Source organism: Schistocerca piceifrons, chromosome 1 (assembly GCF_021461385.2).
Source record: "Schistocerca piceifrons isolate TAMUIC-IGC-003096 chromosome 1, iqSchPice1.1, whole genome shotgun sequence".
NCBI lineage: Eukaryota > Metazoa > Arthropoda > Insecta > Orthoptera > Acrididae > Schistocerca > Schistocerca piceifrons.
In genome coordinates, this window is record NC_060138.1 from 760,955,737 (window position 1) to 760,980,912 (window position 25,176).

The 25,176-nt window shown below is 43.0% G+C and overlaps 1 non-coding gene across 1 annotated transcript; it reads left to right on the top strand.

Annotated features, from left to right (window-relative positions):
* The first annotated feature begins 3,509 nt into the window (after positions 1-3,509).
* Trnas-aga lies at positions 3,510-3,584 on the top strand. Its single transcript has one exon. It is a non-coding gene; the product is annotated as a tRNA-Ser (tRNA).
* The last annotated feature ends 21,592 nt before the right edge of the window (positions 3,585-25,176 follow it).

Below are 25,176 nucleotides of genomic sequence, written 5' to 3' on the forward strand. Positions count from 1 at the left end.
GTTACACTCGTCTGGTGTGAGACGTACCCTGGGGGGTCCACCTGGGGCCGAACCGCACAATAACCCTGAAAGAGTGGTTCTGTGTGGGGCGGCGGAGGGGTGAAGCGGACTGCGGTAGTCGTCGTGGGGTTGTGGACCAGTGCGGCTGCGGCGGGGACGGAGCCTCTCCGTCGTTTCTAGGTCCTCGGTTAACATACAATACGATACAATACAACTGCCTCATTCGTGCTGTTCAGAAAAAAGATATAGAACATTAACAACAAAGTATGTACCGATTATTGCTACCTGACCTCCTAATTAGCTATGTTAGTATTAACCGATCAGCTTTTATCAGTTGCACACCGTCACGCTATTTTAAACTGTTAGGCTATAATCCACTATTCAATAACGGTTGGTTTAATAGGGAGTGTTTCAGACTTCACTTTGATAGTGATGAAGCGGTGGAAGTAAAGGCGAGGGTGTGACTACGTCAACAAAGTCAAACATTCTACTGCGACGATATCAACAAATATGTCTCTCCTTGGGAAAAATATGTTCGTCTCAAGGGTGACTATGTTGGGAAATAAATATATATCCATGTAAAATAAAGGCGTGGAATATTTATAAAGCTCATTTTACTTAATTACCGAGCGAGGTGGCGCAGTGGTTAACACACTGGACTCGCATTCGGGAGGACGACGGTTCAATCCCGCGTCCGGCCATCCTGATTTAGGTTTTCCGTGATTTCACTAAATCGCTCCAGGAAAATACCGGGATGGTTCCTTTGAAAAGGCACGGCCCACATCCTTCCCTAATCCGATGAGACCGATGACCTCGCTGTCTGGTCTCCTTTCCCAAAAACAACCCAGCCCAACATTTAAATAGTTGGAAGAGCTTTCACATAAATACTTCGGAGGCATTACTTTACGGCACGCCCTCGTTCAAGAACAATTTAATGTGATATAAACAGGAAGTACTTTTTCATACTTGTTCTGCAACATATTTGCAAATGTTGTAAGTCTCAAGGTACGTTTACACTGGGATACATGTATCGCGACATGTATGAGCGACATGTCAATTTGACATGTCGCGATACATCACCTCATACAGAAATTCACGGAACTTGTATGCGGACCCTCTAGCTCATACATGTAGCGTATACATTTTGTGTATCGCTTTTTGGCCATATACGCGACATGTATGAGCGACATTTGAAGAACTCGCGCTTGCGCAGTACTATCATTTCCTGTCGTCTTGTCGCCTGCCGCTTATTTTGACGATTAGCGCATGCGTAGTACCAGGCTCTTTGGCGGCTGTTTGAGTTTTGGAGGTGCCGACTGTCGTTTGATACTTTAAACTTTGCCATGACTTCTTGGTCAAAACAAAATATTCTGCATTTTATAGAGGCAGTGCGCAGGCATCCCTGTATATGGGATGTGAAACTAGGAAACTATAAGAACATCCAGAAAAGGTACGACGAGTGGGAGGAAATTGCTAAGGCATTTAACGTGTCAAGGAAGGAATGTGGGGACAAGCGGCATAATTTAAAAAGCCAATATAGTCGCGAATTAGCGAAAAGGAAGAGCAGCAAAGGAACTGGAAGTGCTACAAGCTATGTGTACCACTCTACATGGTATGCTTTTGAAAGTATGCAGTTCATAAGAGACAATTACAAACCATTATCTCATAGGAGCACACATGAAGTAGTACCAGTAAGTAAATTTGTTATATTATTTTATTAATCATATATTTGGCAACATTTTTTCGTGCTAATGCTTTAAATAATTTGAATATTTACAATTATTTACAATTTAACTGAAAAACATGATTCTCCATACTGCTATGGTTTGAAGTCCTGAATACTGCAGAAGAATAGAGCATATTCCTTTATGTCACCATTTAACAATGATGTGGAACTTTTTTTCCATACTGCCATGGGATGGAGCCCTGAATACTGCAGAAGTATTCTGCATATTCTCTTCTGTTGTCATTCAGCAATGAAGTTCTTCGGCCAGTTCTGGGCAGTGGCTCCAGCGCAGTAGGGATGTCCCTCCAACACCCAGGTATTACGTTGCCATCATCTCCCTCTCTGTCGTATGTTCCTGCTGGACAATAACTTTGAGATTTTCTGTTTTGATGAAAATTATGTAAATAAACACAGGCTAGCGTCACCACTGTAGCCTTTTCCGGACTGAGAAGCATTTGCTTCCTCAACACTCTGTAAACAGCACTTATAATCCTAAACATATTTTCTATTACTCTTCTTGCTCTGCATGCTCTATAGTTAAAAATACGTTACCAACAATTTTTTTCATGCAGACCTGGAAATGGTTTCACAATATTTTCCTCTAGGCCAAAGGCTTCGTCAGCGACGAAAACATATGGAACAGACTTGCTCCTACTAGGAAGAGGAGTTGATGGTGGTATATTTAGAGTTTTTGTTTCTAACATTTTGTAAAATGTGGTGTCTTTAAGGACACCGCCATCTGAAATGCTCCCCTGTGTGCCAACATCAGCGAAAATTATTCTATAATTAGCATCAGGAATTGCTAGCAAAACAATGCTGAAGCGCTCTTTATAATTAAAAGAAACTGTTCCACTGTTGGGTGGTGCCACAATGTCAATGTGCCTCCCATCTATAGCTCCCAAACATCTGGGGAAATTCCATTTTTCTTCATATTCTTTCTCAATTTTCAGCCATTCCTCTTCAGTAGCAGGAAGCTGGAAAGAAAAATGTTATTTTTTTAATTTAATTTACGCATGACCACTCAAAAAATTCTCAAGTCATTAAGATACTTTGATTACAATATATGTATAACATATACCTCACTTTGCCTTAGAAATGTGTTATGTATTTTAAAGGTCATAAAAGCCCCAGCTACAGAAGGAGATGGTGAAGGAGAAGGAGAAGGAAGCATTAGTTTCCCTTTCGATGTAACAGAAATGGAGGATGTGACATTTTCTACGCCCCCACAAGACATTGTGGAAGTGGAAACCACTCCAATCATCCCTGTGCCTCCACGTGAAAGTGGATCTGCAACCGTGTCACCCTGTACCACTCCAAGTCAGAGTGGAACTGGTAGATCAAGTGCACTGAAGAGAGCCAGGAGAGACCTGGATGAAGACCGAGGTCTTTTACAGACCTTAAGAAAAATGGCGACAATTTAGCAGGCAGAAAAAGGGACCAGTTTACCCACTTGGGTGACTTGGTCGCCAATAAGCTCAGATTTCTTTATGAAAATGGCCATACCAGAATTATGGCAAAACTTGAGAACGGAATATACAGATGAAACTTCCTGGCAGATTAAAACTGTGTGCCGGACCGAGACTCGAACTCGGGACCTTTGCCTTTCGCGGGCAAGTGCTCTACTAACTGAGCTACCTAAGCACGACTCACGCCCCGTCCTTACAGCCTTACTTCTGGCAGTACCTCGTCTCCTACCTTCCAAACAGGAGAGCTTCTGTAAAGTTTGGAAGGTAGGAGACGAGGTACTGGCAGAAGTAAAGCTGTAAGGACGGGGCGTGAGTCGTGCTTGGGTAGCTCAGTTGGTAGAGCACTTGCCCGAGAAAGGCAAAGGTCCCGAGTTCGAGTCTCGGTCCGGCACACAGTTTTAATCTGCCAGGAAGTTTCATATCAGCGCACACTCCGCTGCAGAGTGAAAATCTCATTCTGGAATATACAGATGTTTGCAGGAGGCAAACGATGAACTAATAGATGCAAATGCAACATAATTTATGGATTCTTTAAAAACATGTATAAATGTTGAAATATGCATGTCATGTGCTGTCAAGTACTACTTAATAAAACTAAATACAAATTAATGTTGTTGGATATCTTTACTGTGCAGAAACTGTCCTCAGAAATTGTGATATTGTATTACTGAGTGAATCATGTCAGTCGTTCCAAAGAACTAAAAGCTAGCCTATTTCAGCAAAATTTGAGAAATTTATGGTGCAAAATGTATGTGCCGTTAAAATTTTAGTTCCTATTCCAGCAGCCTCATGTGGTTATGTTGGCAACGTCAACGACGCGGTAGAAAATTTGTGCTGCTGTTCCTGGTTGACAGTTACTTGTATGTACCCTCGTCCGCTCCTTAAAAGTAAATGCCCTCGTAAAACGAAGATTTCATGACAAAACATTTGCATTGTCGCGCGATTGCTAATGCCAACGTCTCACACACGATTGTCGGCATTAGCATCCGTTGTCAACATTATCACGCGAAGCCGCCGGAATAATAGCAAAAAATTGATATACGTGCCAGATGCATGAAAAAATTGTATAATGTATTACATACTCTGATATATATATAAAACTTTTACTTTCACTTCTTGGGATAAAACTTGCACAATGGCCTCACAAACACGAATAATAATGATAATCTACGCAGATACATTAACGTCGGAAAGGAATCCCCAGTGGCCAAAAAACGGAGTGTTACTGCCAACTGATCCTCTGGTGGAATCGCTTCCCAAAATGTTTTGTTTGTTTTGGTCACAAGAGGAGCCACAAGAGATAACAAATCGCGGAAATCCTCCACACTCATCCTAACATAATTTCTAAAATCTGCGCCATCCTCTAGCTCCGTGAGTAGCGCGTTTGTAAAGAAACTCTCTCCGCCACCATCTACGCTTCCTCCGCCTTTTCTTCCTATCATCTTTCAAAAGAGCAAGTGTACCAGCACATAAAAATGTGAAATCTTCCAAATCGTCGTCGGAAGCCATCGCACAGTGATACAAATCAACCAGTGTAAACGCACGCTCATACATGTATGAGATTGATACTTGTCAACTCATAGAAGTCGCAATACATGTCGCAAAGTCGCATATACATGTATCTCATACATGTGCCGATACAAATCGCAGTGTAAACGCACCTTGCAGTAAGTCTACACTGGTTGTCGTATTGTGTCTGTCTACGTCACAACGCATCTTGTACACAATCAAAGAGAGGAAACTGTCTATGCCCTGAATGAGATTTTCTCTCTGCAGCGGAGTATGCGCTGATATGAAACTTCCTGGCAGATTAAAGCTGTGCCGGACCGAGACTCGAACTCGGGACCTTTCTCTTTCGCGGGCAAGTGCCCTACCAACTGAGCTACCCAAGCACGACTCACGCCCCGGCAGAAGTAAAGCTGTGAGGACGGGGCGTGAGTCGTGCTTGGGTAGCTCAGTTGGTAGAGCACTTGCCCGCGAACGGCAAAGGTCCCGAGTTTGATCTCGGTCCGGCACACAGTTTTAATCTGCCGTGAAGTGTCTATGCCCTGTTAGTTGATTCTTCTCTAATCATAGACTTATTCTGGACGTACCTAAGATTGCTTTATCCAGTGTAATAAGAGCGTGAGTAACTTATGGGAATAATTTATAGCCGGCCGGAGTGGCCGAGCGGTTCTAGCGCTACAGTCTGGAACCGCGTGGCCGCTACGGTCGCAGGTTCGAATCCTGCCTCGGGCATGGATGTGTGTGATGTCCTTAGGTTAGTTAGGTTTAAGTAGTTCTAAGTTCTAGGGGACTGATGACCTCAGAAGTTAAGTCGCATAGTGCTCAGAGCCAATAATTTATAAGTTAAAATTTCTTATAGACTAAGGCCAAAATGAGAGTCCTTACCTCCAATAAGACGACCACTCCCACCAAAAAAATTAACAAAGGAATTTTTTGTGGGTCTAGCGACACAATGTCAATGGAATCAATTTGTTACAACTCGTGTAAATTCGATTAATCTAAAGAAACTGTTCCATTACTATTGGCTGATGAAAACATGTAACTACTTCCGATGAATCTACGTTGAATAATTTTCGATAGAAAGAGGTACAGGCATACGGAAAACACCGGTTCAGACGTATATTGTAGACTGACTTCAACCAACAATGAAGCATGGTGCAGGTTCTGTAATGGGTCTGACAGTAATGTCATTTTAAGAAATAAAATTTAACTGGTAATGTACATGAAACAATTTTAGGCTACCTTGTTCATTAAATGCTCCTTCTTACAAGGATCTAAATTGAACTGACGTAACATATCTTCACAAAGCTTAAAAATCGCGAAATTTAAACATTACCGAGCCAATATGGTCCGTAAAAAAAAAAAAAAAAAGAAGTATCTGTCGAGGTACTGGAGCACTGTCTTCTCAAACAATTATATAAAAACTCGTAGATTATTGTTTGATTTATATATATCAACTAGCTGAATGATTTAGACGGTTTCGGATTCCACAGGCTACCTTAAATCACGTTACCTGTTCACCCTAAAAAATAGTTAGTTTTAAAAAAGTACTTAGATTCCGTCGATGCCTTGTACAGCCAAAGGTCGACTGTCCTTACTGTTAGCGATCCTGTCCTACTTACTTTTATTGCAATTAAGCAGCGGAATGAGCGAACAGGTAATTAACAACTACGTCATAGTAGTAAATACAATAGTAATGTAAACATAAAGCATGCTAATTTCAGGTTAACAATACGGATAAGGAATGGAAAAAACGATGACTAAACCGAGTTATTATCATTTATTGTAGAATAACATAGAAAAATATTTGCATATCTTCGTGAATCACCCTGAAGATACATGGGTCGTAGAATACTATAATGGTGAAAACTGCTGCCTTCAAATCCTTGAAATCTTGAGCGTGTGCTTTCTTTGAGAAAGTCTCACCTATCTTAAATTAAAAAATTTGTTATGATATAAAACACCTTAGGAGTTATGTGAATCTTTCATTCATAAGTGACTGGTATACAGGGTGAGTCACCTAATGTTACCGCTGGATATATTTCGTAAACCACATCAAATACTGACGAACCGATTCCATAGACCGAACGTGAGGAGAGGGGCTAGTGTAACTGTTTAACACAAACCATACAAAAATGCACGGGAGTATGTTTTTTAACACAAACTTACGTTTTTGTAAATGGAACCACGTTAGTTTTGTTAGCACATCTGAACATATAAACAAATACGTAATCAGTGCCGTTTGTTGCATTGTAAAATCTTAATTACATCCGGAGATATTGTAACCTAAAGCTGACGCTTGAAACCTCCGACGTTCAGTTGCGTGTTGTAACAAACACGGCCCACGGTGGGCGAGCGGCATCTGCAGGGACATGTTTACGATGACGACCGTGTTTACGAGCGTGGCTGTAGTGCACTGTTGTGGTTTGGTCTAGCTGTCGCAGTGTCCGCATGTAGCGCTTGCTGCTATTGTTATTCTGCATTCGTCTCCGCACGCAGACCAACTGTAGTACACCGTGTTACCAGACGTCTGTGATAGTGTAGAGTTGTAGGAACTGTGACCATGGTGTATTCGAACTCTGAAAAGGCGGAGATGATACTCATCTATGGCGAGTGTCGACGAAATGCAGATGAAGCCTGCAGGGTGTATGCAGAACGGTACCCGGACGGAGAGCATCCAACGTGCCGCACATTGCAAAACATCTACCGCCAACTGTATGCAACAGGTATGGTCGTAGCACGCAAACGGGTCCGTAACAGGCCCGTCACAGGAGAAGCGGGTGCAGTTGGTGTGTTAGCTGCTGTTGCCATGAACCCACACATGAGTACACGGGACATTGCGAGAGCCGGTGGACTGAGTCAAAGTAGTGTCATACGCATACTGCATCGTCACCGCTTTCACCCGTTTAATGTGTCGCTACATCAGCAATTACATGGTGATGACTCTAATCATCGAGGGAAATTCTGTCAATGGGCATTAACAGAGAATGCGTTGCAGTTCTACCTGTTTACCGATGAAGCGGGTTTCACAAACCACGGGGCAGTGAATCTACGGAACATGCATTACTGGTCCGTGGACAATCTTCGTTGGCTCAGACAGGTAGAGCGACAGCGACCGTGGACTGTAAGTGTATGGTGCGGAATCATTGGCGACCACCTCATTGGTCCTCATTTCATTGCAAGGGCCCAAACAGCTGCAACATACATCGCGTTTCTATAGAATGATCTGCCAACGTTGCTCGAAAATTTCCCACTGGAAACGCGTCGACGTATGTGGTATCAGCATGATGGTGCACCTGCACATTCCGCAATTAACACTAGGCTGACCCTTGACAGGATGTTCGACGGGCGTTTCATAGGACGTGGAGGACGCATAAATTGGCCAGCCCGTTCTCCTGATCTTACACCTCTGGACTTCTTTCTGTGGGGTACGTTAAAGGAGAATGTGTACCGTGATGTGCCTACAACCCCAGAGGATATGAAACAACGCATTGTGGCAGTCTGCGGCGACATTACACCAGATGTACTGCGGCGTGTACGACATTCATTACGCCAGAGATTGAAATTGTGTGCGGCAAATGATGGCCACCAAATTGAACATCTATTGGCCTGACATGTCGGGACACACTGTATTCCACTCCGTAATTGAAAACGGAAACCACGTGTGTACGTGTACCTCACCCCTCATGGTAATGTACATGTGCGTCAGTGAAAAAGACCAATAAAAAGGTGTTAGCATGTGGACGTAATGTGCTGTTCCAGTCTCTTCTGCACCTAAGGTCCATCACCGTTCTCTTAGGATCCCTACGTAATTCGGTGCTCTCCGATACACACGATCGAACAGCGGAGGAGTGGTACTCAAGAGTCAAATTTAGGTTGCAATATCTCCGGATGTGATTAACATTTTACAATGCAACAAACGGCACTGATTACGTATTTGTTTATATGTTCAGATGTGGTAACAAAACTAACGGGGTTCCATTTAAAAAAACGTAGGTTTTTGTTAAAAAACATACTTCCGTGCATTTTTTTATGGTTTGTATTAACCAATTACACTAGACCCTCACCTCACGTTCGGTCTGTGGAATCGATTCGTCAGTATTTGATGTGGTTTACGAAATATATCCAGCGGTAATGTTTGGTGAATCACCCTGTATATTAGGAATACCAATGGTTCAAGTTCGAAATCGTCTTGGACGCTCTAGGTTACAGAGCACCACTCAGTTGCAAGTTTCGTTTCTTTTAAGTGACATTGCAACGCCAATTTCTGTTTCCTGCCATATAAATAGGGACTAACATCATAGTATTTCCCAAACTTCAACATGCTATAATTTAACAGTGTAGAACGTTCTACATTTTCAATAGCAATTATTAAGTGAAGAAAACTAACCATTTTCTGTAACGTTTTATGAAAACTTTATCGTCTTTCATGGAGAAACGAGCACATCTCTGAAACGGGACTGCCTTTGTGTGGTTCCAATATGTTATGGTTGTAAGAGGCAAACCGGATTACAGTAGTATGATGCAGAAATCTCCTGCCGAAGTTAAAGGAGGTTGTGAAGACGAAGCGTCGCGGGGAGCTGACCAAGATGGCGTTTGCAGTCCACTGCAACGCACCCGTTAGGTCTGCACTCTTACTGATTCTATGAGCTGGCAGGGTTTGCCTCATGCCAATGAGATGCAATGTTTCCTGAATAGCAAATTTACACCACTACAACTGCCGTCCATTGCTTAGATAAATGTGTCGAATTGCAGGATTTAAGTATAGAGAAGGACTGTCATTATCTCCATGGTTCCCGACCGCAGCCTGATTTTTTGGAGGTAATGTAGAAACCTTCTGACTATCCCTGTGTGTTTCGAGTTCCAGTTGTATGTGAATGGATCAAAAACTTTAGCCTGAGAAATCGTGAATAAACACTTATTTTAAGAATAAATGGTTAAATTTTTGATTTCACCATATTTTTACTGTTAAAATTGTCCACCACAAACGAGTCCTTTAAGTAATAAAATTGAAACATAAGCTACCTTTGTAGTCATTCTGTCCTGAGATTTCAATCCGTTCTGAGAAAAAGCAGCTAACTCAGGAATATTGTTGCAATTTATTTTTTATCTCCACTACGCAAAACTGTCAAGCTTTTCCTTTTTTTTTGGATAATGTATATCATATTTTGGTAAAATAGGTGTTACGCAATGCTCAACGGAGCTAATTAACAAGTCTTATTTCTTTTGTGGTAATTTGCTTCAATCAATCCAGAAAAACGGTTAACGATAATTCTTTGGTCTGCGCGGCAGGCGCAACTGCAGCCAGTCTGTGTTAAGCAGTAGACGAATCCCAGTCGGCGTCATCGCTTGCTCGCTTCACACGTGATAAAAAAAATTATAAATAAATTAAAATAAAAAACTGTAGGAACAATATCCTTTGAACGAATAAATTTAATGTGTTAAATAATAGTCCATTAGAACAAAGTGTAGCCAAATTAGACATCTCCTGTGATTGCACACAAATGGCATGAATATGAACGCTGGTGTCAGTTCCGTGACAGTACAACTTGTTAACATAACCGGCTAAATATTCTGACACGACTTTAAATCTTAAGTTTTTGTAATCATGTCTCACTATTAAAATGTAGAGAATATGGCTACATGGTTCGAAGAACTGAGCCAATACACTTGACCGGCAGTCGGAAGGAACAAGGTTAGAATTCCTGTGCAATAACCTTTATTTCCAATTTCTTGCTTTATGAGAAGCGGTTAAGATGAGTGACGAGTGACGTGATGCTTCTCTGGAAAAATACACTGCCAAATTATTTTCCTTTCGTGTCCAACCCTAGGCTGTGCTATGTCTCTAATGGCTTTTTACTTTATTAAACACGAATAGCAATTCATTTTTACGTTAACGGAGAAAACATTCATCACAACTACTAATCTCCGAAGAGGCCAGATGAGGTGAAGAAAACTTTGTGATTATCATATTGTGTAGCAAAGCTCTGGCTGAATTTCTATATGTCTAGTAAATGCTTTGCGAAGAACATTTGCTGCGTCAAAACGCACGGGCTACGTTCGCCTTTGCAATTGATGAGCATTCGACCCATTTTAAAGGGCTAATAACACCTGGTGGTTACTATAAATATAAATATACGTGTACGATGTATTAAGGGCGAAAAAACATGTTATACATGATCCGAGAGCGTCGACGAAAAAAAAAAAAAAGAAAAGAAAAGAAAAGAAAAGGTAACTCGCCATCGCAGCAGGCAGCCGCTGTCGTAAAGAACCGACAGCAGCAACGAATAATTAATTAGTTGTCAAAAGCTGGCGTGGCGCTGCGTGTTTGTTCGTGTATATGGTTCCTATTGCATGAGGTAAGAAGGCAGATAGTTCGTGAGTAGACCTCTTCCCGACTAAGCTGATATATCGGGATACGTCTAGGTCGGATAGGATACCGACCCACTGCGTGGTGTATTGAGACACCGCAGTTGGTGTTTAACGCTTGGGAGAGGGAAAGAAGTTTTGCTGGTAGAACCAGTACCTTATTTTGGTGCACTTCACGGAGGCAGAGAGGATACTTTGTCTTTTAGGCCCTTGTTCACATACGTGGATGTGACGGTAGTTTCCTATTAAAACTGAGCTACGGAATGTAAGTAGGCTCTGTGTGATTTTATAAATAGTCGCGGATGAGACACTGGTTTTGGCGAATTTATGTGTGAGGGAGATCGATTTATTGTCATCCTGTGGACAGTTCGGTAGTAAGGAATAGTTTGTTGTGATAGATACAGCGTGAGCCGGGTTATAAAGAAGGAGATTTGCAGTTGATGAGTTTTTGGGAATCGTTGGAACCGATATCCTGTCCGTGTTGTACGGTTACAGTCGCGGTTTGTGGTCGCGGCTCGCCCAGAGGTAATTGGGTTGTTAGCTATTTTGTTGGAGTAGTTTGGTAGTGATTGGTGTGTGTCGAGAAGGGAAAGCCACGAACACATGTTTGTTGTTGTTGTTGTTTAAATACCACGATCATACAGCGGACCAAGAATTGGCTCGTATGGATTCGAACTGTTTCGCTGTAATATGATAGATCGCACCAGTAATTGAGTTGATAAGCGACGAGAAAAAAAGGAACGGTTTACAAGCAACACGCAAATAAACAAAAACTTTGTTTGTCAAAGTGACGAGTGGCCTATTTCAATTTAGGGGACTTAGCGCGTCGCGTTTTGCTAACGCCTGAAGAGGCTCAGAATTGGGTTAAATTGTTACCTCACGTTAGGGTTAAAGAGGCGGTGGCGCCTAGGATTTTTGTTTATTTTTTTATTACTGAATTTCTGTTTTTGTGAGTTGTGTTAGTCTTTGCTCGCACTCGCTCAATTACGTGAATTAAATTGTATTGAGATACCTAGACCCAATAAATACCAGTTTTCTTGGGTTAAAAGAAACCTTCACGTGTGTTCCATTAGTAGCTATTGCGTGTAGCTATATTTTGTGAGAAAAGCAAAGGTTTAGTTTCAGAGATATTAATAACGCTTTGCATGACACAATTGTACGATGGTATTTGTAAGTTTTGCCAGATCAAAAAGTTCATTAATTGAGTTGATCCACGCTAAATATACAGAGGGTGGATATGCTAAACAGTTAAATGATTTCATTTATGGAAATAGTGTCCTAAGTAACTTCAATTAGAATTGAAGTTGTAGAAAGTTATCACGGAAAAGTCAGCGATTATACCAATAACAAGGATTGGTAACCCTGTGGAATACGTTTCGTCGTATTATTTACATGCTGCAGTGGTCGACTGGTTCGCTCAAGCAATTTTGCGCGGCAGGAAGCTATACATCAGCGGCATAGCGACGTTGGTACAGCACGATCCGTTGTCGTTGTGAGTTCGATCTTGAGTATCGCCAGTTGGCACGTTACAAACACATGAAGCTTATAACGACACACGATCCGGCGGCCGTGTTAGATACGTATCATCGTCCTTTATATACTATTCTAAGAAAATACGCTATAAATTGTTGTCAAATTTCAGTCTTTACCTTCCTTTACTTTTGCACCAGCAACACGAGTAATACACACACAACAAAAAGTTTTGCATCACCCCGGTTCCCAGAACTCCTGAAGATAGACGTTGACTGTGGACATTGTATCACAGACACAGACCTTTTGACCGTTCAGAGATGTCACTAAACAGGCTCATAGATGTAAACAACCATGCATGAGCTGCGCCTATTAGACGGAGGGGGTCCGCCAGCCGATCAGCTCCAGTCATTCCAACACGAAGGAGGTACACGGCTCGTGTTGTCTGTAGTTCAACATTGTTACTTTGTGCCAGGAAGGGCTCTTAACAACGGAAGTGTCCAGGCGTCTCGAAGTGAACCAAAGCGATGTTGTTCGGACATGGAGGAGATACAGAGAGAAGGAACTGTCGATGACAAGCCTCGCTCAGGCCGCCGAAGCGGCACTACTGCAGTGGATGACCGCTGCCTACGGTTTATGGCTCGGAGGAACCCTGACAGCAACGCCGCCACGCTTACTGAAGCTTTCCGTGCAGCCACAGGTCGTCGTATTACGACTCGAACTGTGCACAATAGGCTGCATGATGCGCAACTTCACTCCCGACTTCCATGGCGATGTTCATCTTTGTAACCAAGACACCATGCAGCGCGGTACAGATGGGCCCAACAACATGCCGAATGGACCACTCAGGACTGGCATCACGTTCTCTTCACCGATGAGTGTCGCGTCTGCCTTCAACCAGACAATCGTCGGAGAGGTGGATGGAGGCAAGCTGGTCATGCTGAACGCCTTAGACACGCTGTCCAGCGAGTGCAGCAAGGTGGAGGTTCCCTACTGTTTTGGTGTGGTATTATGTGGGGCCGACGTACGCCGCTGGTGGTCATGGAAGGCGCCGTAACGGCTATACGATCCGTGACTGCCATCCTCCGACCGATAGTGCCACCACAATGGCAGCATATTGGCTAGACAGTCGTCTTCATTACGACAATTCGCGCCCGCATAGTGCGCATCTTGTGAATGAGTTTCTTCAGGTTAACGACATCGCTCGACTAGAGTGGCCAGCATGTTCTCTAGACATGAACTTGTGGATAGTATGCCACGACGAATACAGGCATGCATCAACGCAAGAGGACGTACTACTGGGTATTAGAGGTACCGATGTGTACAGCAATCTGGAACACTACCTCTGAAGGTTTCGCTGTGTGGTGGTACAACATGCAATGTGTGGTTCCATTAGCAATGAAAAGGACTGAAATGATGTTTGTGTTGATCTCTATTCCAATTTTCCGTACAGGTTTCGGAACTCTTAGAGCCCAGGTAATGCAAAACTTTTCTGATGTGTGTAGATTGTGTATTCTTTTCACTACTCTTTTGACCGTAGTGAACCGCTATGTACACACATTTGTGTAATGGAGTTAAAATGTGCCATGCTATCTCAGCACATAGCAATAAAGGGTGCTGTGAACCCAGCAAACCGTCTTGCGTACGCTACTCCGTCTGAGCGTCACCCCAAACTTAGAGATGCGGCGCTGTGCCACTTTATGGAACGGAGGTTTATCAGCGGGGGAAGACTCCCGCCAAATTGTCATACACCACAGTGACGCCATTCGCGCATTCAACGGCTATCGTGAGACACAGACATTGAAGATTACGCCACAGTGGTGGTTCGCTGTCGACAACACCGTCTGATTACCGTCACCTACAAATTATGAATTGTAGGTGCCTTAACGACAATGCAACAAAATTGTGTACTATTCTCTTGAACGCAAAGGGAGAGCGATATTGATCCGCACGTTACACAACTGTCCCCACACGATTCTCTGGCCTCTGGATGTCCCTCACGACGGACAGTCCAACCCCCTCCCCCCCCCCCCCCCCACGCCCTACTGTGGAGTACGAGGAAGGCGGGTTGGCGCACACCTGGGGTGGAACGTGTATCAGTGTCGTCGGGTCCTCTTCACTGACGAGCAGACGACTTGTCTGACATCTGAGGAACGTCTTAGAACAGTACATAAACGAGCTTTGAAACAGTTGGTTTCTCACTGTAGTTTGTCTAGTGTAATGTATATAACTGATGATATTTATTCAGAACATGACTTGATAGTCGGAAAGCTTTCAGAAACCACAGCAGATTTCATACCATGTTTTGCTGCCATCAAAGAAACTGGACCTAACAGATATTTCACATATGCATAGTAGACAGCTGGTGTCAAGCATGTAAAATTTTATGCAACGTAACAACACAGAACAACCAGTCTCACAAAACTGCAAGAAAATTCAAAATAAATTACAAATACTTCGACAGAGGAAATGACTCCTCACACTAAAAGTAGATAAATGTAAGGTATACGCTCTCTCTCTCTCTCTCTCTCTCTCTCTCTCTCTCTCTCTCTAGGATTTGTGCACAGGCAATAGTAAAAACGAGACAGTCTGCAACTAGAATGTGGGTGATACACTCATGCATATAGTCGCAACAGTTAAACATTTGTTAATAGTCAGATGAAGTAGGATGGTGGACTGAACACACAAAAACTATCTTAGGAAAAGTAGGTGATAAAATGTGAATCACGAGAACAATTTAAAGAAAGGTTAGAGTTCTCTGTCTCGTTGAAATCGATGTCATTACCACCGTACATGTACTTTTATTTGATTTGCAGTGTACGCTGAGTCGACCGTGACCTGCGTGTAGAATCTGTATGGTATTAGCCTGAAGTTATTTATGTCAACTATGGAACACCTAAATCAGAATTGTGTGAACTGAATTCGAACCTTTTCGAATAAGAGTGCACCATTTAAGTCGCTGGAAAAACAGCAAAGTGACTTTGTGAATTTGCTGTAGTGCACTGTAACTTTCCTTTGGCGTGTCGTACACTTACTAAATGCTACCGGCTGCTCTGGAGACACCACTGACTGGTATCAAATACACAAAGAGCAAATTATTATTTATTTTACATTAAAATCCTGTGTAGCGAGGACTGACAACCTACTACTATTTCTTTCTAGGGTTCCTTGGCTTGAAGAAACACAGGAAGATTATTAAGAAAATAGCAGGGCAGCAAGAAAGCAAATAAAATCATTTAATAAAAAAAACAAAGACTTATACAGTGAAAAAAACATAGGGTTAGAAATAGAACTACAGAATGACATTTATTTACACGACTGGCCATTAAAATTGCTACACCAAGATAAATGCAGATGATACGCGGGTATTCATTGGACAAATATATTATACTAGAACTGACATGTGGTTACATTTTCACGCAATTTGGGTACATAGATCCTGCGAAATCAGTACCCAGAACAACCACCTCTGGCCGTAATAACGGTCTTGATACGCCTGGGCATTGAGTCAAACAGAGCTCTGATGGCGTGTACAGGTACAGCTGCCCATGCAGCTTCAACACGATACCACAGTTCATCAAGAATAGTGACTGGCGTATTGTGACGAGCCAGTTGCTCGGCCACCATTGACCAGACGTTTTCCATTGGTGAGAGATCTGGAGAATGTGCTGGCCAGGGCACCGCGCGAACATTTTCTGTATCCAGAAAGGCCCGTGCAGGACCTGCAACATGCGGTCAATGGCTCTGAGCACTATGCGACTTAACTTCTGAGGACATCAGTCGCCTAGAACTTAGAACTAATTAAACCTAACTAACCTAAGGACATCACACTCATCCATGCCCGAGGCAGGATTCGAACCTGCGACCGTAGCGGTCGCTCGGCTCCAGACTGTAGCGCCTAGATCCGCACTGCCACTCCGGCCGCAACATGCGGTCGTGCATTATCCTGCTGAAATGTAGGGTTTCGCAGGGATCGAATGAGGCTAGAGCCACGGATTGTAACACATCTGAAATGTAACGTCCACTGTTCAAAGAACTGTCAATGTCAACAAGAGGTGACCGAGACGTGTAACAAATGGGACCCCATACCATCACGTCGGGTGATACGCCAGTATGGCGGTGACGAAAACACGCTTTCAATATTCGTTCACCACGATGTCGCCAAACACAGATGTGACCATCATGAAGCTGTAAACGGAACCTGGATTTATCCGAAAAAATGACATTTTGCCATTTGTGCACCCATGTTCGTCGTTGAGTACACCATCGCAGGCGCTCCTGTTGTGATGCAGTGTCAACGGTAACTGCAGCCATGGTCTCCGAGCTGATAGTCCATGCTGCTGCAAGCGTCCTCGAACTGTTGGTGCAGATGGTTGTTGTCTCGCAAACGTCCCCATCTGTTGACTCAGGGAACGAGACGTTGCTGCACGATCCCTTACAACCATGTGGATAAGATGCCTGTAATCTCGACTGATAGTGATACGAGGCCGTTGGGATCCAGCACGGCGTTCCGTATTACTCTTCTGAACCCACCGATTCCATATTTTGATAACAGTCATTGGATCTCGACCAACGCGAGCAGCAATCGTGATAGGCTACAATCCGACCTTTATCATAGTAGGAAACGCTCCTCCTTACACGCGGCATCACAACAACGTTTCACCAGGCAAGGCCGGTCAACTGCTGTTTGAGTATTAGAAATCGGTTGGAAACTTTCCTCATGTCAGCACGTTGTAGGTGTCGCCACCGGCTCCAACCTTGTGTGAATGCTCTGAAAAGCTAATCATTTGCATCGCACAGCATCTTCCTGTCGGTTAAATTTCGCGTCTGTAGCACGTCACCTTCGTGGTGTAGCAATTTTAATGGGGAGTAGTGTATAAACTGAAGTCAATGATCACTTTCCTTTTATTGATCATATACTTTGTACTTTCGACACGATAATAAAGAAATAAATCGTGGTATTCTACGAGTCGGGGCGTGGTATGTCAGAAGCTTGAACGTGGTAGGGAAACTAGAAAATCTGAAAAGGGAAATGCAAAGGCTCAATCTAGATATAGTAGGGGTCAGTGAAGGGAAGTGGAAGGAAGACAAGGATTTCTGGTCAGATGAGTATCGGGTAATATCAACAGCAGCAGAAAATGGTATAACAGGTGTAGGATTCGTTATGAATAGGAAGATAGGGCAGAAGGTGTGTTACTGTGAACAGTTCAGTGACCGGGTTGTTCTAATCAGAATCGACAGCAGACCAACACCGACAACGATAGTTCAGGTATACATGCTGACGTCGCAAGCTGAAGATGAACAGGTAGAGAAAGTGTATGAGGATATTGAAAGGGTAATGCAGTATGTAAAGGGCGACGAAAATCTAATAGTCATGGACGACTGGAATGCAGTTGTAGGGGAAGGAGTAGAAGAAAAGGTTACAGGAGAATATGGGCTTGGGACAAGGAATGAAAGAGGAGAAAGACTAATTGAGTTCTGTAACAAGTTTCAGCTAGTAATAGCGAATACCCTGTTCAAGAATCACAAGTGGAGGAGGTATACTTGGAAAAGGCCGGGAGATACGGGAAGATTTCAATTAGATTACATCATGGTCAGACAGAGATTCCGAAATCAGATACTGGATTGTAAGGCGTACCCAGGAGCAGATATAGACTCAGATCACAATACAGTAGTGATGAAGAGTAGGCTGAAGTTCAAGACATTAGTCAGGAAGAATCAATATGCAAAGAAGTGGGATACGGAAGTACTAAGGAATGACGAGATACGTTTGAAGTTCTCTAACGCTATAGATACAGCAATAAGGAAGTACAAACATGTTCCGGGAAAATCAGGAATACAGAAATACAAGTCGCTGAGAAATGAAATAAATAGGAAGTGCAGGGAAGCTAAGACGAAATGGCTGCAGGAAAAATGTGAAGACATCGAAAAAGATATGATTGTCGAAAGGACAGACTCAGCATACAGGAAAGTCAAAACAACCTTTGGTGACATTAAAAGCAACGGTGGTAACATTAAGAGTGCAACGGGAATTCCACTGATAAATGCAGAGGAGAGAGCAGATAGGTGGAAAGAATACATTGAAAGCCTCTATGAGGGTTTAGATTTGTCTGATGTGATAGAAGAAGAAACAGGAGTCGATTTAGAAGAGATAGGGGATCCAGTATTAGAATCGGAATTTAAAAGAGCTTTGGAGGACTTACGGTCAAATAAGGCAGAAGGGATAGATAACATTCCATCAGAATTTCTAAAATCATTGGAAGAAGTGGCAACAAAACGACTATTCACGTTGGTGTGTAGAATATATGAGTCTGGTGATATACCATCTGACTTTCGGAAAAGCATCATCCACACAATTCCGAAGACGGCAAGAGCTGACAAGTGCGAGAATTATCGCACAATCAGCTTAACAGCTCATGCATCGAAGCTGCTTACAAGAATAATATACAGAAGAATGGAAAAGAAAATTGAGAATGCGCTAGGTGACGATCAGTTTGGCTTTAGGAAAAGTAAAGGGACGAGAGAGGCAATTCTGACGTTACAGCTAATAATGGAAGCAAGGCTAAAGAAAAATCAAGACACTTTCATAGGATTTGTCGACCTGGAAAAAGATTTCGACAATATAAAATGGTGCAAGCTGTTCGAGATTCTGAAAAAAGTAGGGGTAAGCTATAGGGAGACACGGGTCATATACAATATGTACAACAACCAAGAGGGAATAATAAGAGTGGACGATCAAGAACGAAGTGCTCGTATTAAGAAGGGTGTAAGACAAGGCTGTAGCCTTTCGCCCCTACTCTTCAATCTGTACATCGAGGAAGCAATGATGGAAATAAAAGAAAGGTTCAGGAGTGGAATTAAAATACAAGGTGAAAGGATATCAATGATACGATTCGCTGATGACATTGCTACCCTGAGTGAAAGTGAAGAAGAATTAAATGATCTGCTGAACGGAATGAACAGTCTAATGAGTACACAGTATGGTTTGAGAGTAAATCGGAGAAAGACGAAGGTAATGAGAAGTAGTAGAAATGAGAACAGCGAGAAACTTAACATCAGGATTGATGGTCACGAAGTCAATGAAGTTAAGGAATTCTGCTACCTAGGCAGTAAAATAACCAATGACGGACGGAGCAAGGAGGACATCAAAAGCAGACTCGCTATGGAAAAAAGGCATTTCCGTCCAAGAGAAGTCTACTAATATCAAATACCGGCCTTAATTTGAGGAAGAAATTTCTGAGGATGTACGTCTGGAGTACAGCATTGTGTGGTAGTGAAACATGGACTGTGGGAAAACCGGAACAGAAGAGAATCGAAGCATTTGAGATGTGGTGCTATAGACGAATGTTGAAAATTAGGTGGACTGATAAGGTAAGGAATGAGGAGGTTCTACGCAGAATCGGAGAGGAAAGGAATATGTGGAAAAAACTGATAAGGAGAAGGGACAGGATGATAGGACATCTGCTAAGACATGAGGGAATGACTTCCATGGTACTAGAGGGAGCTGTAGAGGGCAAAAACTGTAGAGGAAGACAGAGATTGGAATACGTCAAGCAAGTGCTGAGATGAAGAGGTTAGCACAGGAAAGGAATTCGTGGCGGGCCGCAACAAACCAGTCAGTAGACTGATGACCAAAAAAAAAAAAAAAAAAAAAAAAAAAAATTCCATGAGCCCCATAGCTACTTGCCAGGGATCATGTGAACAATTTGGCTGATTAGATCCATCCCATGCTACAGTGTTTGTTCCCCAATGATGATGCTGGATGCTAAGATGACGGGATCCCAATAGACCCATTTAGTAAAATCAAGTTTTCGGCACGCTTATGAACGCCAGCCCAGATCTGGACTCTCACTTATGTTGTAGCGCATCCTTCTTCAGTCTGCGATCGAAAATGCTACAATTCGGCCACATCTTACTGCGTTCTTCCGTACACTGAAATGGGCCAGTATTTTCTGCCCAGCTACGATCGTCTGATGCGGATAAAAGTACTTTACCTTTGTTTCGATCGGAGAGCAGCTGCGGTCCAAGCTTGCTCTCGTTCATCACTCTTCCACTGTTTTCCCTCACTCACTGTCCCCGTTCACAGACGTCAATTGTTACTTTTTCTCTGCCGTCCAACTCTTCTCTCCGTTTCCGATAGTTTTTCCCTCGCAGTGAACCGTCTCCTGCTTTACATTCTCTATGGCAGAATTACCTGATGGGCTGCCTCTGAATTATTAACCACGATCTACTTGGATTGGTGTGCAAGCTCTTCCATAAAAAACTTTGGGGACGCCATCCTGCGGCCATACCTTGGCCATGCCCTTGTTGCGGCCTTTCCGACCATGAAATTCTCCTGGCTACCTGTTATTGTATGAGCGGTCGCAAGATTCCCCTCACAACACTAAGCTGTCTGGACACATCCAAATGTCCTCTTGCTCAGATTATCTTCAAGTTTCTGTGAAGAGTCTCGCACTGTCAGCCAAGTGCAAAAAATACCCCCGCCAAGTCTTTTCCATTTCCGGTCGATCGTTTCCTTGTGAATTCTGAAGGCACGTAGTGCTTCGTCTCCTATATAGTGAGATTTATGGATTACAATTATGAGTGACTGCTGACAAAGCTCTGTCGAGGCTCGTTGCAGGACACGCATTCACTGCATATATCTCCTATGAAGAGAGTCTGAAGGAACACATCCTATGAATTCAAAGATTCGCTGCTGTAACTGGAACAGGTCAGTGAGTACTGCCGAGAAGAATATTATCTAACTACCTGTCAGCCACGGCTGTGCTCGCATGGCAGTAGTTCTGTTGTGATGGTAATAGTAACTAAGCTACTGAACGTGCAATGACATCCGCTGCCCTGACGTGTCTGCCTGCTCGGTGCTCGGGTAAGCATAGCTCTTGATGTGCTCCCCGCTGCCCCCCCCCCCCCCCCTCCCCCACCCAAGCTGTCCCAACACAAGGAGCTTCGGCATGCGTGGCTTCGCTGCCGAGCAGTGAGTACTGACAAGGGAAACTTACCCATCGCACCCCCTCCCCCCACCCCCCACTTAGATTTAGGGGTAAGAGCCCAGTGGATAGATTACCGAAAACTGAACACAGATCAAGCATGAAAACAGGCAGAAGGTGTACTGAACTGTTAGCAAAAGGCAAAATAGGAACAGTGAAAGGCCCAAAAACAAGAACTGCAATGAACAGCAGCTTCAAAGAGCAACCGCGTTGTGAGTAAGTGGACGTAGTGTTGGATGGCCGAGCAGTGTTCAAACTCCCATCTGCCTTTTTTTTCCCCACATTGTGAACCGTCCGTCCGATCACTGGTACGTCTGTTCTCTTTCTATATTCTTGGCAGCTGTCATACTATACATTGGTTCTAGAACGCGAGTCAAGTAGTAAAAATACGTTACTGTCGGAAGTAAATATGACGAATAGTGAGAGCAGCCGCGTTGCCACACAGATGTCTCACAGAAATGAAAATTACAAATAAACAGGTCTGAATTATGTTACGAGAAAGGAGTTCAAGATTCAAACACTTCCAAATCGGAACGAAACTTCAAAAACGTATAAAACATATGTTTTGAAAGGGCACGGAGAAACTGTATGATTGTGAAACTGTTGTGTTCATTTGTTGACAAACTATTACGTTTTCATCATTTCCTTGGGATCACATTCGACATTCATACGAACGCCTATACCGGGCAAAGGGCGTATCTCATTCACTTACCAGTCGTATAAATTAGGTGCGTCGATAAGATATTCCTGTCATATGACACACGTACTGCCACTAATGCCGTGAATGACAAACCTGACGTGTTTTCCGATGGAGGATACAGCTGACTTGTCGCCTTGGCATCAAACGTTTGCGGTTCCCATTCGCAAGTCACTTCCTTTAGGCTGCTAAAAGAAAATGGCTCCGAGCACCATGGGACTTAACTGCTGAGGTCATCAGTCCCCCTAGAACTTAGAGCTACTTAAACCTAACTAACCTAAGGACATCACACACATCCATGCCCGAGGCAGGATTCGAACCTGCGACCGTAGCGGTCGCGCGGTTCCACACTGTAGCGCTTAGAACCGCTCGGCCACTACGGCCGGTACGCTGCTAAAAGAGTAGTTGTGCAGAATCAACAGTCATTATAGGTCCCTACTTTATTTACCCCTTTTGCTGCAAATGGACGTCACAAAACGACACAGAGACACACGTTTCAATAAAGCGAACAGCAAAAAACATAATCACACGGGGCAGGTTTGAACACGGCTCGACTCTTTTCCAGTCCAACACCGGAATCAGACGCCATTTTTCTTCCCAGGTGCTCTATATTGCACTATTGCACTTATTGTTCTTCAACCGATCACTGACTCTCTCTCTCTCTCTCTCTCTCTCTCTCTCTCTCTCTCTCTCTGGGGGATTGGGGGATGCGATGGGAATTTTTCCTTGTGACGGGAATAGGTAGGTGCGCGCATCTATGCATCGTGGCATTAATCCAGCAGTAAGTTACACAACGCGTACATTACGTAGCAAATAGTATGGAAGCATGGATTGAACACCTTAAAGATCGCATAAGCATTGTATTCATTACTCTGTACAACAATAGCATTTTCGCAGATATGATATACATCAAAAAGAGTGACCGCGGCCCCTCCCGCCGGAGATTCGAGTCTTCCCTCGGGCATGGGTGTGTGTGTTGTTCTTAGCATACGTTAGTTTAAGTAGTGTGTATGTCTAGGGACCGATGACCTAAGCAGTTTGGTCCCTTAGAAATTCATACATTTTATGCATCAAAAGTCAAAGAGTAAAGAGCTTTGTCAAACAGTAAATAAGTTTCCCTGATTCGAATAATATTCTTGAAATGAATAAGTATTATAATTTTAATTAATATTGTGTTTATACTGGTTGCAGGTGAGGAGGAAATTTAGTTATTAGTACTTTATTAATGATCTCATTCATAAGCAGCCATATCACAGTCATCACAGTCGCTCAAGAAAGTTATAATTAAGCTTTACTTGTTTCATGAGAATCGGACGATGACTCTCCTTGTCCGCAGTCTCGATGATTCGAAGCGATCTGCAATCCTGTGTAAATAAAATATCTTGGTTTTCATGCGTTGCGTAGTCAGTCGGGAAAGCTCAGATCAAGCGGAAAGTTTGCTTTGATAGAGTTTAATTATCTGATGAAATAATGGAGCTCTTGGATCTAATAATTGCAGGTTCGTTTCCAACTCATCGGAAGTTCCCTTCTGATTACCAACGAAACGACACCTTCGTGAAAATTTTCAGTTAGAGAATACATATATAATGAATTTCGTTACAGACCTTTGATGTAAATGCTGAGTATATATTCTCTTGATTAGCATACAATATATTTCCAATCTCTTTCTTCCAGTAATCTCGATAGCAAAATTACGATTATTCAATGCGGCTATTCGGCACGGAGAAAAACCTAGAAGTCCTCTCAACACACACCAGAGAGAATATTACAAAGCGTAATTATGCGCTCATGGAATAGTAATAGTACTGTACTACTTTACGCATCGATTCTGCGAGTATATAGATGGTCAAGTAGGAAACGTAATTCACTCATAGAATTGTGCAGGGATAATTAGTAGAATATAAAGAGATATTACAGTATCTTGCACTACACACTATATAAAGTAGCCTATGTTCTCCCTCAGGGTTCAAGGTACCTCTTACCAAATTTCATCGAAGACAGTTCAGCCGGGTCGTCCTGAAAAAGTAACAGACGGAGTTACTCTCGCATTTATAAAATTAGTGTGCATAAACTGTCAATCATGATATCTTTCTCTTTCGTTGCCCGATTTTGATGAAACGAAGCCTACACGTTACCCCAAGCTATTCTCAAGTCATCTGCGAAAACTCCATGAAAATTTGTGTAGTAGTTTCGGAGGTTAGCGTCTTCGAACAAAGAAACAGACAAGAACGTGTTATTAAAATTTATATCATTGTATCTTTTTTTCCCTGATCCGATTTTGATGAACCATAGAGTACGGTGGTGCAAGCTATGTTCTAGTTACCTGCGAAACCCCACAAAAATTCATCTAGGAGTTTTGCAGAGGAGTGTTCAAACATGTAGGCACGGCACTTTCATCGATTTGTTAATAGTATAGAAAATGTGAGAAATAAGCAAAACATCGGCGACCCATTGTTTTCAACAGGCCTGTCTATTCTACATTTTTCACTGAAGCTTTTAATGACTGGAGGAGACAGATTAAATAATGATTGATAGAGACAGATTAAAAAATAGTTGGAATAAATTTCCATGGGTTCTTTTGCCAATAAAAGAAGAAGGGAATTTAATAAAACTTAGACTAAAAGTATCTTATCCATGCACTTAATACAAAGTTGGCAAGAAGAAACGTAGATGCGCAAACGAGCACTATGATTAGCAGATCACAGAATGCCGTATACGCTTTAAGACTTTCTTCCTTGGTGGTGGATCTGGGCTACTTTTCCAGCAGTCGACGCAGAACGTCGCAGTGGGCTGCTAGAGAGAGCGCTGCTGGCCCTGGCGCCAAGTAATTGCGAGACGGGGCCCACCCCTCCCCCCACCCTTCTCCCATCTCTACTCCTCAACTGAGCCATTCCAAGCAGTGACGTCACACTAGCAGGACGGGTGGGGGGAGGAGGTGGGGCGCTCGCAGTGCTC